Genomic DNA, 9,778 nt, shown 5'->3' with positions numbered 1-9,778 from the left:
TTAACAAATTATCCTTATTGTAAAGTGTTACCGTAATGTCAAACTTGGTGAATGTGTCTTGCATATTGAAGGTTTTGTCGTGATATGGTGACTTTGAAATTTTTTAAAAGTAGTATAATATTGAATAATTCATATGCAAAAGTAACTTTTCATCATTATTCATGAAATTTAGATTTCTCCCAAAAAAAGATCACAAAGTCACAACATTATGACTGCTATCTATCATAAGCCTGAACAAAGAGCTATATTCCGATGTGATGCATTAGTTGCATTAATAAATGTGACAATAATGTGATAATATGGTGATCATAGACATTTAATGACATAATGACAAGAAAAACAAAATTTGAATATATTTTCAATTCCATAATATATACAATCAAAGTGTGACTAATGTAAAAAAATTTTTTTTACATAAAACATTAAACGCTATTATTTTCAATTATACATTTCAATAAAAATAATAAAAACAAACAAACTGGGAACTCGGGACAAATGGCCACAGAACGGATGTTAAATTGTTGTAACGAGATACAACTTCACTGAGCCCAAACCCTGTCACCCCGAGAAAAAAAAAAATGTAATTCCTTAGCAAACATGAAGAAAGACTTGTGTTTGCTAAAAAGTGATAATTAATGAAAGACGAGCTTTCCCTAATTAAGTGCAGATTTCCCCCCGTCTTCTCCTCGTTAATCAGCGGTGAAACTGAGTTCATTGTGTGGCAGTTTGCTGTTGCTTGGGGTTTCAAATGAAAGAAAAAAGAGGAGATGGGAGATTGAAATAATTTGTTTAATTTGGAGCTGCTTAGTGTCTCAGCAGGTGAGAGCGGTCTGTATGAGAGCTCCGGGGCCCCGGCTGGACCGCGGGGCCGGGGTCAGGCTGCCATGCTTCACTTCCCCCCCAGCTGCAGAGGCCCTAACACCCCCTTCACGACCCTGCTACACAAAACCAGCCACTAATTATCTCTGAATAGCAATTTTATTGAACCCTAATTTGTGGTAATGGATTGTGATAGGGTGTAAGGGGATAGGTAGAGAGAAATAAAGGGAGAGAGAGAGAAAGCGTGCGTGAGCGAGAGAAAGGATTGCCGGTAACACTTTACAATAAGGTTCATTAGTTAACATTAGTTCATAAATACTGTAACAAATGTATTGCTTATTGTTAGTTCATGTTAATACATTAACTAGTGTTAACTAATGAAGCTTATTGTGAAGACCGGATTATATTTGTAGTTTATTTGAGCTTAAACAATAGCTTTTGAGTTGAAGACATTTGTAGCATGATATCTGACCTAAAGGAAGTTTTGCAGATTATAGGCGAAGGTCAGTTGAAGGACAAAAGATTGTTCCTTTTAAGTTTAAAATTGTTTTAAAGCAGAGATTATTCCGAGAATCCTAGTGTGTTGGTGAAACGCGTGCGGTTCTGAAATAGGAAAAAGTGTCCCAGGTCTTTTCCTTGTGGAAAACAGGATCTTCTCTTCTGGAATGGTGTTGGTGTTCTGAAATGAAGCACTTTTAATGGACACGGGGCAACGGCAGATGCTGTAGGTCACTTGGGTCAACACAAACACAGACGAACCCAGACACAAACACACCGTTCTTTCCCTGGATGTCGCCTGGATTAAGGACGAAACCGCTCGGAAACCTTCTTTGTGATTCTTCTTATTCTGTAGGATACATGTAAAAAGAAAAAGAAAAAGAAGAATCAAATTAAAATTAAAATGTCATATGTTTTCTTTTCCTTAATACACAGAATAAACACCACAGATGCAGGATGTCGGGCTCTCTTCTCAGCGGTCGGTCCGGCGTTTGGTGTTTACTGTGGATTTTGGCTTCGTGGACTCACATCACAATGCGCAGATTTAGAGATTTTAAAGGAAGTTGCGAGGCTTGCAGCAGGAGAATAGAGACATCCCCCTCACCCTCTCTCTATACAAACACACGCACACACCGTCACACACTCTGCCTCTGTCAACCCGTCTACCCAAACCAGATGGCTGATGCCTAGGTTGAGCTTGACTAAGCTAAAATACCTGATTACAATTCACCGATACAATTCAAATATCGTACCCTGGCTTAAGGCTAATGCCACGGTAACAGTATCATTTATTTTCTGCCTGTAGTTTTTATCCATGTCTTACTGGGCTCTGAGCCTCTAAACCCTTTCCCCAAACAGAAACAGATCAAATAACCACATTGCATTGTTTCTTAGTTTTACAGCTGAGACAACAGAAATGCATTATTTAAAAAAACATTATAAAAAAAATTATGTTTAGTTTTGAGCTGCATTTTTAACCCCACCAGCACCATAGTTTATTTTTATTTTTATCTAAACACTGAATTAGTTAAATTAGTTATTCGTTAGTTAAATATACATTTATATAGAACAACGGTTTAAACAGTTTTTATTTCTGATAAATGTATTCATAACATGAGATAAATTATGTAAATATATATATGCGGCAATTGTATTTGAATGTTACAAATATCCTAACACATTTTGAAATATATATAAAAAAGATTTTTGGTTTTGAATATGCATTGAACAAAACTATTGAATAATATTCCACATTAATGGTGTCACATTTTAATAAAAGCTTAAAGGCAAATACAGTATTCCAGAAAACTTACAGACATCCTTGCTCTGTAATACTAATACTAATAATAACAATAACATTTTTTAATAATAATACAAATAATGGTGATTTATTATTGTCATTATTATTGCCTCGTACTAATTCTTTAGTGACATTATTTGATATTTTTGACGTAAATTATGTATTACATAATTTTTTTGGGTTGTTGTTGACAGTTAAGGACACAAGTTTTTGATGTACATGAAAATGCTTTACAGTTGTGTGTATTCTTTTATTGTGCAGTGCAAAAAATAATGAAAGATATCAGATATTACAGGGTAGAAACAAAATGTGAAATATGCAGAGTTGCCTGAGTCGTTTGATTAGTAACGGAAGCACATTTCACTCTGAATTTGAGATCAGAGAATATGTTATATAGTTACTAAAACAATACTAGTAGTTTCTGCTAGAGAGAGAGGGTGACTGGAGAACTCCTGAACTCTAGACGTAGGATCGTACCCATATCCAAATAGCATTCATTAGCAATTCAGCTACTTATTTTGTTTGGTTTCCCCCCTGGCTGCTAATTAATGCTTAATCAAAACTGCTGAACTGAACATCACAGAAAATTTAATGAATATTGAAATAAGCCTGAACAAATTTAGGGAATTCTGGCAGCACTTATTTTCTGCAAATGTCATAGCACATGGGGTCCTTTTCATGTGTGTGTGTGTGTGTGTGTGCGTGTGTTTAATTAAATAATACAATCTATACATTTAACCAGATTCTCCTTCTCAATAATCATAAATGTATGTAAAAAATGTCAGCAGGTTCACATCTTCTCGAGGTGAGGGCTCAGACACTGTGTCTGTTTGTGCCCGTCAGGTTTATTTTAACTTGTGATCATTTGGAATATTACACGTTTCTTGAGAAATTGGAGAAGAGAGGAGAAAAAAAAAAATCTCTTTCATTTTGACACTACATTGTGTTCCGCCTTGCTTAGTGACTTTTAATGGAACATGATTATTAATGTTCCCTTGCAGGAAGAGCTGTCATGTTTCTCTATGCTGAACACGTGAGGAGGTGGAAAATGAATCTAAAATATACAGTAAATTGAGCTCTTTACCATATTTTATTACAAATAGTTGAATTGAAATGCATTTATTCAAATTCCAAATATTCCTTTGTTTTCTTATTCACGTGTCCACACCACAACAACCAACAGCATCCCACCTCATTACGGCTATTTTATATATTTATTTAGAAAAATAAACATATGCCTATTTTTATTCCTTGATAAAATCGAGACTGGCATGGAGGACACCCGCTTTCAAATCTCGGTGACAATTCCTGTAAAGTTACTCAAATGCAATCTGACTTGTGACAAGGGGATGTAATTCCTAAAACAGAATATGCCCATCAGTGGAGCCCCAATTTGCATAATGAGGAGACTTCCATTTCTGCTAGCAATATTTTTGACATCTCCAACTTGGAGCTGTGCTCGAGCAAAGTGAAAAACGTCGATAGGGATGAGAAGAGAAAGGAGTGAAAGCAGCGGGCACTGTCTGTGTGTGAGGAGGGCACACAGAGCTGAACAAACACACACACATGCACACACACACAACTTTGTCTCTCAGAAACACAGAGGCTTATTCGACTTTGGCCGTGGACTGCAGCAGCGTAGCTCTGAGCACTACAAAAAAAGGGAACATTGAGCACCACCACAGGAAACGCTTTTTTGGACTTTAAGTGACAGCCTGACAAAAAATGACCGTACTGACATTAATTCCATGTAGCTCTTTTGCTCTAATTGTTGATTCAATTTGCTAATTACTCATTTGATTTAAGTGGCAGCCAAGACTCCATGTGCTGGGGACATACGCAATAGAAAGGAGAATGTGCTGAGGCTTTTGTGATGGCTTGTCATACAGGGCGAACGGAGTAGTTATGAATATTCTATGAGTTCAGTCTTAATAGTTTCTGATCTGTTTATTTGTGAAAACAGTGCTCTAAGAAACACGCCACCGGTCCCGAGCTTGACATTTACAACACAAATGCTCTCATTCAAACACAAGTGGTACTGAATCGTGTTTCTACTGAAGCTGCTGTTGGAATCTGTGAGGACTCAAAAACTTCAATGGGAAATAACCAGAAATATGGCCTCAGAGATTAAATATCTTTCTCGGCAAAGTATGATTGGGATGTGTAACATAAAATAAAATGTATATACTGGATATAGACGGATTTTTGCATTCCACTCAAAATAGGAGAGATTGCCAAAACATTTTTTTTGTTGTATATATTTACTGATATGCCTATACAAATTTGTATATTTATATTGATGATTATGATGTATTAGAAGCCTCTCATTTAGATGAAACACTTTACAACACATTTTACAAACCATTACAATGACAAATGTGTAAAATATAATACTAGTTCTAAAATTATAATATATATATATATATATATATATATATATATATATATATATATATATATATATATATAATATAAATTATATATATATATATTTTTTTTTTTTTTTTTTTTTGCTGATAAATAAATGTTAACTATGCCATGTTTAAATGTAATGCTTTTTCTAGGTTTAGCTTTTTCTTAGTTCATAAAAAAATAATAAATAATTTGGTAACACTTTATTTTACAGTGTCCTTGGTACATAGTTACTATAGTAATAACTATAAATGGTGCATAATTATGATAATAATAATAATTTTTATTATTAAATTATGCATAATTACATGCAACTAACCCCAAACCAAACCCTCATCCTAACCCTTAGCCTATAGTAAGTAGGCTACATGTAGTTAATTATTATTACTACGTACTTAATGTATTATTACACTGTAACACGGACACCTTAAAATAAAGTGTAACCAATCTTTTTCTTCTTCTTCTCGAGATTGCAAATGATTTAAAAACATTTTGCAATGCCACATGGTTAAACATTATTTAAATGTAATACTTTGACAGAATCTTTAAAGAAGTTACCTCACTTGGTCTGGTTAGATCTTAAAGCAGTTGTTATGAAACGCTAAAGAATCTTTGAGGCTTTGTTCCCAGAGCTGAGAGGATCATTGTTCAGGGATCCTCACGAACAGTAGGCTTACTTTCTCCATCCAGACATGCAGATACACCAAGTCATCAAGTTTCTTGTTGTGCCTCGTGAAGTTGTCTTTGGTCCTGTGCGGGTCCAGTGAGATGTATTTTCCTCTGGTCTTCAGGATGTTTGCAATGTATTTCCAGATAACCTTTTCATGGATGAAAGTTTGAAAAGACCTGGGAAAGCACTTGCTTTTGCTTTTATATTCACTGCGGTTTAGTTGGACTTGCAAATGATGTGCTGATCTTGAACGGCATTGGCATTTTAAAGATGGAAATACATAAAGATATTGCATGTTATGATGCACAGTTGCTCTAATTATAATTGTGGAATATTCTCTTGTATAATTTTGGGTTGCTATGGTGACAGTGAATAAATATGGCCATGTATTAATTTATAGTCCATACATTTGAATAGATTTTTTTTTTTGCCAGTTCATTTATTAATTTATATATTTTTTGGTTGGAAGTACAGTAATGTTTGACAGCAGTAGGCCATTAATTTTCTATCCGGTAGTTTTGCAATATCTTAATTTTGCATCAACACAGATGTAGAATATGTATTTATAATTTATGCTATATATTAATTAATATATTATATATATTAAATGTTGTATTAATTGATACATTTTAATTTCCAATGACATGAGGAGTATAAATACAGCTATACTGTTTCTTTTTTGGTCCTATGCAACCATATATATCCACTATTATAACCACATATTTTCCTTAATATCAGCATTGTAAATATGCCTCTGTTGTTTATTTTCTTTCCCTATAAGAGCAGAATATACTTTACAAACTTTTCTCAATAACAACAGGAGATTGTATTGTATTGTATTGTAGCAGAAATACATATCATGGTGGCGTATGGAGGGAGTTTCAGTTTGAGGCGTTTTATATTTGTATTGATAAATAAACATTATTTAAAACATCTGTCAAGCCCTGTTAAATATCGTTGGCATGGTTCAGTGGCTTTCGGAACCCTGGGCATGGAATATTTAATTATCGTACTAACTGAATAATCAAAAAGTCAATTTCCAAACCGCTGCCTGCCCGTGTTCTGGAGACAATTGCATTTGTAATATTTGTATGCGTAATCTATGTCTCGATCCTGTGTCCCCCACCCACAGTCTTACGGGGGAAATGGAGTGTATTTACACTATAGACTCCCAGGAGACCTGGTTCAGCTCTTATTAATGACTTTAGCTGTACAGTTTTCCTCACACTGTCACCCAGACAGACTATTGATACCGACATGCCTATTAAAATGAGTAAGTTTATATTGATGATTATAGTGTATTTAAAGCCTCTAATTTACAACCCATTTTACAAACCATTACAATGACAAATATGTGGAAAATGTACAGTATATTATATACTGGTTCTACTACTACTACTACTACTACTACTACTACTAATAATAATAGTACAATATACTAACAAAATAATATACTACTATACTTATATTAAAACAATATTATTAATTACAACATAACAACAATAAAATAAACATAACGTGATCATACCAAAATTATCATAAAATGACAATACAAACTGTAGTTTTAAAATAATATTAAATAATATATCATAATAATTATAATAATATAATAATAATATAAGTTAAAATTATTTAATTATAAAAAATAATTTAGAACAGCATAAAGAACAATATTTATAATAATAATAATAATACAAATAAAAATAATAATTACTATTCTTTATGCTGTTCTAAATTTTAATAATTTTATAATATAATATTATTATTTTTCAAACTACAATGTGTATGGTCATTCCTTAGTTTCTTAAAGTGTGACACTATTTGTGAGGAAATATTTTAAATTATTTGAAAGTAATTTGCATGGAGAGTGCACTTATATTTGTACATGGATGTATTATTATTAGTTTTATTTTTTTGAAGACACAAATGAACACCTCTACATTATAAAAAGCTAAACACATTTGGGACCACCTTACATTTTAATGTTCAATTTGATTGTCAATAAATGTTGTTTTCCATAGACAAATTATTAAATACTCTCAGTGTTACTGGACCTTACTGTCTATGTCCAATGCTGTACAATGAGATCATTGTTTTATTTAGCGAGCCGGCTCCCCTGTGTTTGTGTGTGTGTGTGTACATGTATCCGTGTGTGTTTGGCAGGCAGTACCAGGCTGGGTCAAACCAGCTTAGTTCCGAGCCGCTGGATGACCTGGCTCGGTGGCGTACTTGCCTGGTCCCAATGACCCGTATGATTTCATTACTGAGAGGTGAGGGACACACACACACACACACACACACACACACACACACACACACACACACACACACACACACACACACACACACACACACACACACACACACACACACACACACACACACACACACACACACACACACACACACACACACACATACACATACATGAGCAAGCTACAGTGCTTTAAGCCTCATCTGCCATGTGGAAGGGGTCACATAGACATGCATGACCCACAAACACAAACAGGCAGTTACAAACGCAAATATGCTGCACTTCACGCACGGACTCTCTCTCACACACACACACACACACACACGCACACGCACACGCACACACACACACACACACACACACACACACACACACACACACACACACACACACACACACACACACACACACACACACACACACAAACACACACACACACACACACACACACACGAAGTGCCTGTTAGCTGTCAACAGGCACGTCATACTTTTATAACTTAAACATGCACAACCTGTGTGAATACTATATCATTTTGTGTTCCACATTTTTTTACCAAACTTTGTGTTTAGGGCTTTTGCTTGTTTTATTTAAAAACACAGCAGTTGCACTCATCGCTTTTTAAGTGAAATAACCTCCACTCATTATTTCAGTGTCTTGAGTTGTGGAGGGCGCAAAGGTCAGGAAAGGAATTAGCTTCAACGAATCCACTAGATGGCGGTGTAGGTTTGTGCTGGCCGTCGTTTCTGCCGTGGTGGAGATGGAATTTGTTCTCTTCTTTGCACTATGGGCAGAGACACAGGACAAGGCCTCAGAGACAAAACAAGGACATGTGCTTTGATTTCCCATCATGAACCAGAACTATTAAGCAACACACACCAATCAAATCAAGTTACATATCTCTCTTAGGAGTTTTGAGCACTCTGTGTCAATATCCGCATTAGCTTAAATTCCCTTTTTAATTGTGAAGTCTTTTGTCTAGGCATCAAGTTTCTCTTCAGCGCATGCTGTGTCCAGTCCGGTGTTTCAGAGATGTGTGTCTGACAGCCCTCACTGGAAGAAGTGAGTCTTGATTACAGTAATCATCCCAATGTCAGAATGAATGAGTGCAGAGGAGGAGTGTACAGTGCAGCTGCCCACTTCAGCAGCACCTGACACAAAGCCCCTGCTCTCTTTCACCCTCTCTCTTTATCCATCTCTGTCTCTCTCCCTCTCCAAGAACCGTCCAGACTAAAGAGGCAGAGGAGTTACAGAACTTACACTGGCCTGCTCGCGTGAGCTCACACACACATGCAAAGAGTTTGAAAAGAGCCTGTAGTTAACCAAATGAAAATTCTTTCCCTTTACCCAACGTTGTTCCAAACTTGTAGGACCCTTTTTCCTCAAATGAACACCAATTGTGAAGAATGCACACAGGTGTTTTTAAGCTTCGAAAAGGATCATGTGCTGTTTTCCAAGCCTTCTGAATTCATACAACATCACTGGGCCTGCTTACACCTGGTCATTTTATGCGTTTCTACTGATTGGATAGCTATCAGATTTGTTAAAACGGTTCCATTTACACTTGCCCATATAAATGTGTCTCCGCAAAACGGATATAAATCTGATCTTCAATTCCCGCGATATATTTATATTTAGAGTTCACGTCAGCGAAAGCAACAAATATGAGCTGTATTTTACTTATCATCAGCTATTTTCAAGACCGCAATAGGAAAGAGAACGCTGGTAAGATCATTTACCAGCGCATGTATTCATCAGCGCTGGTATGATCATTTAGTCTCACTACTTTTAATTATGATGATTGTGTTTTGAGCATCTGTGACTTAC

Source organism: Phoxinus phoxinus (genome assembly GCF_949152265.1).
Source record: "Phoxinus phoxinus genome assembly, chromosome: 11".
In the NCBI taxonomy this organism is placed as follows: Eukaryota; Metazoa; Chordata; class Actinopteri; order Cypriniformes; family Leuciscidae; genus Phoxinus; species Phoxinus phoxinus.
The sequence above is the reverse complement of the archived record's forward strand: the minus strand, read 5'-3'. Positions refer to the sequence as shown.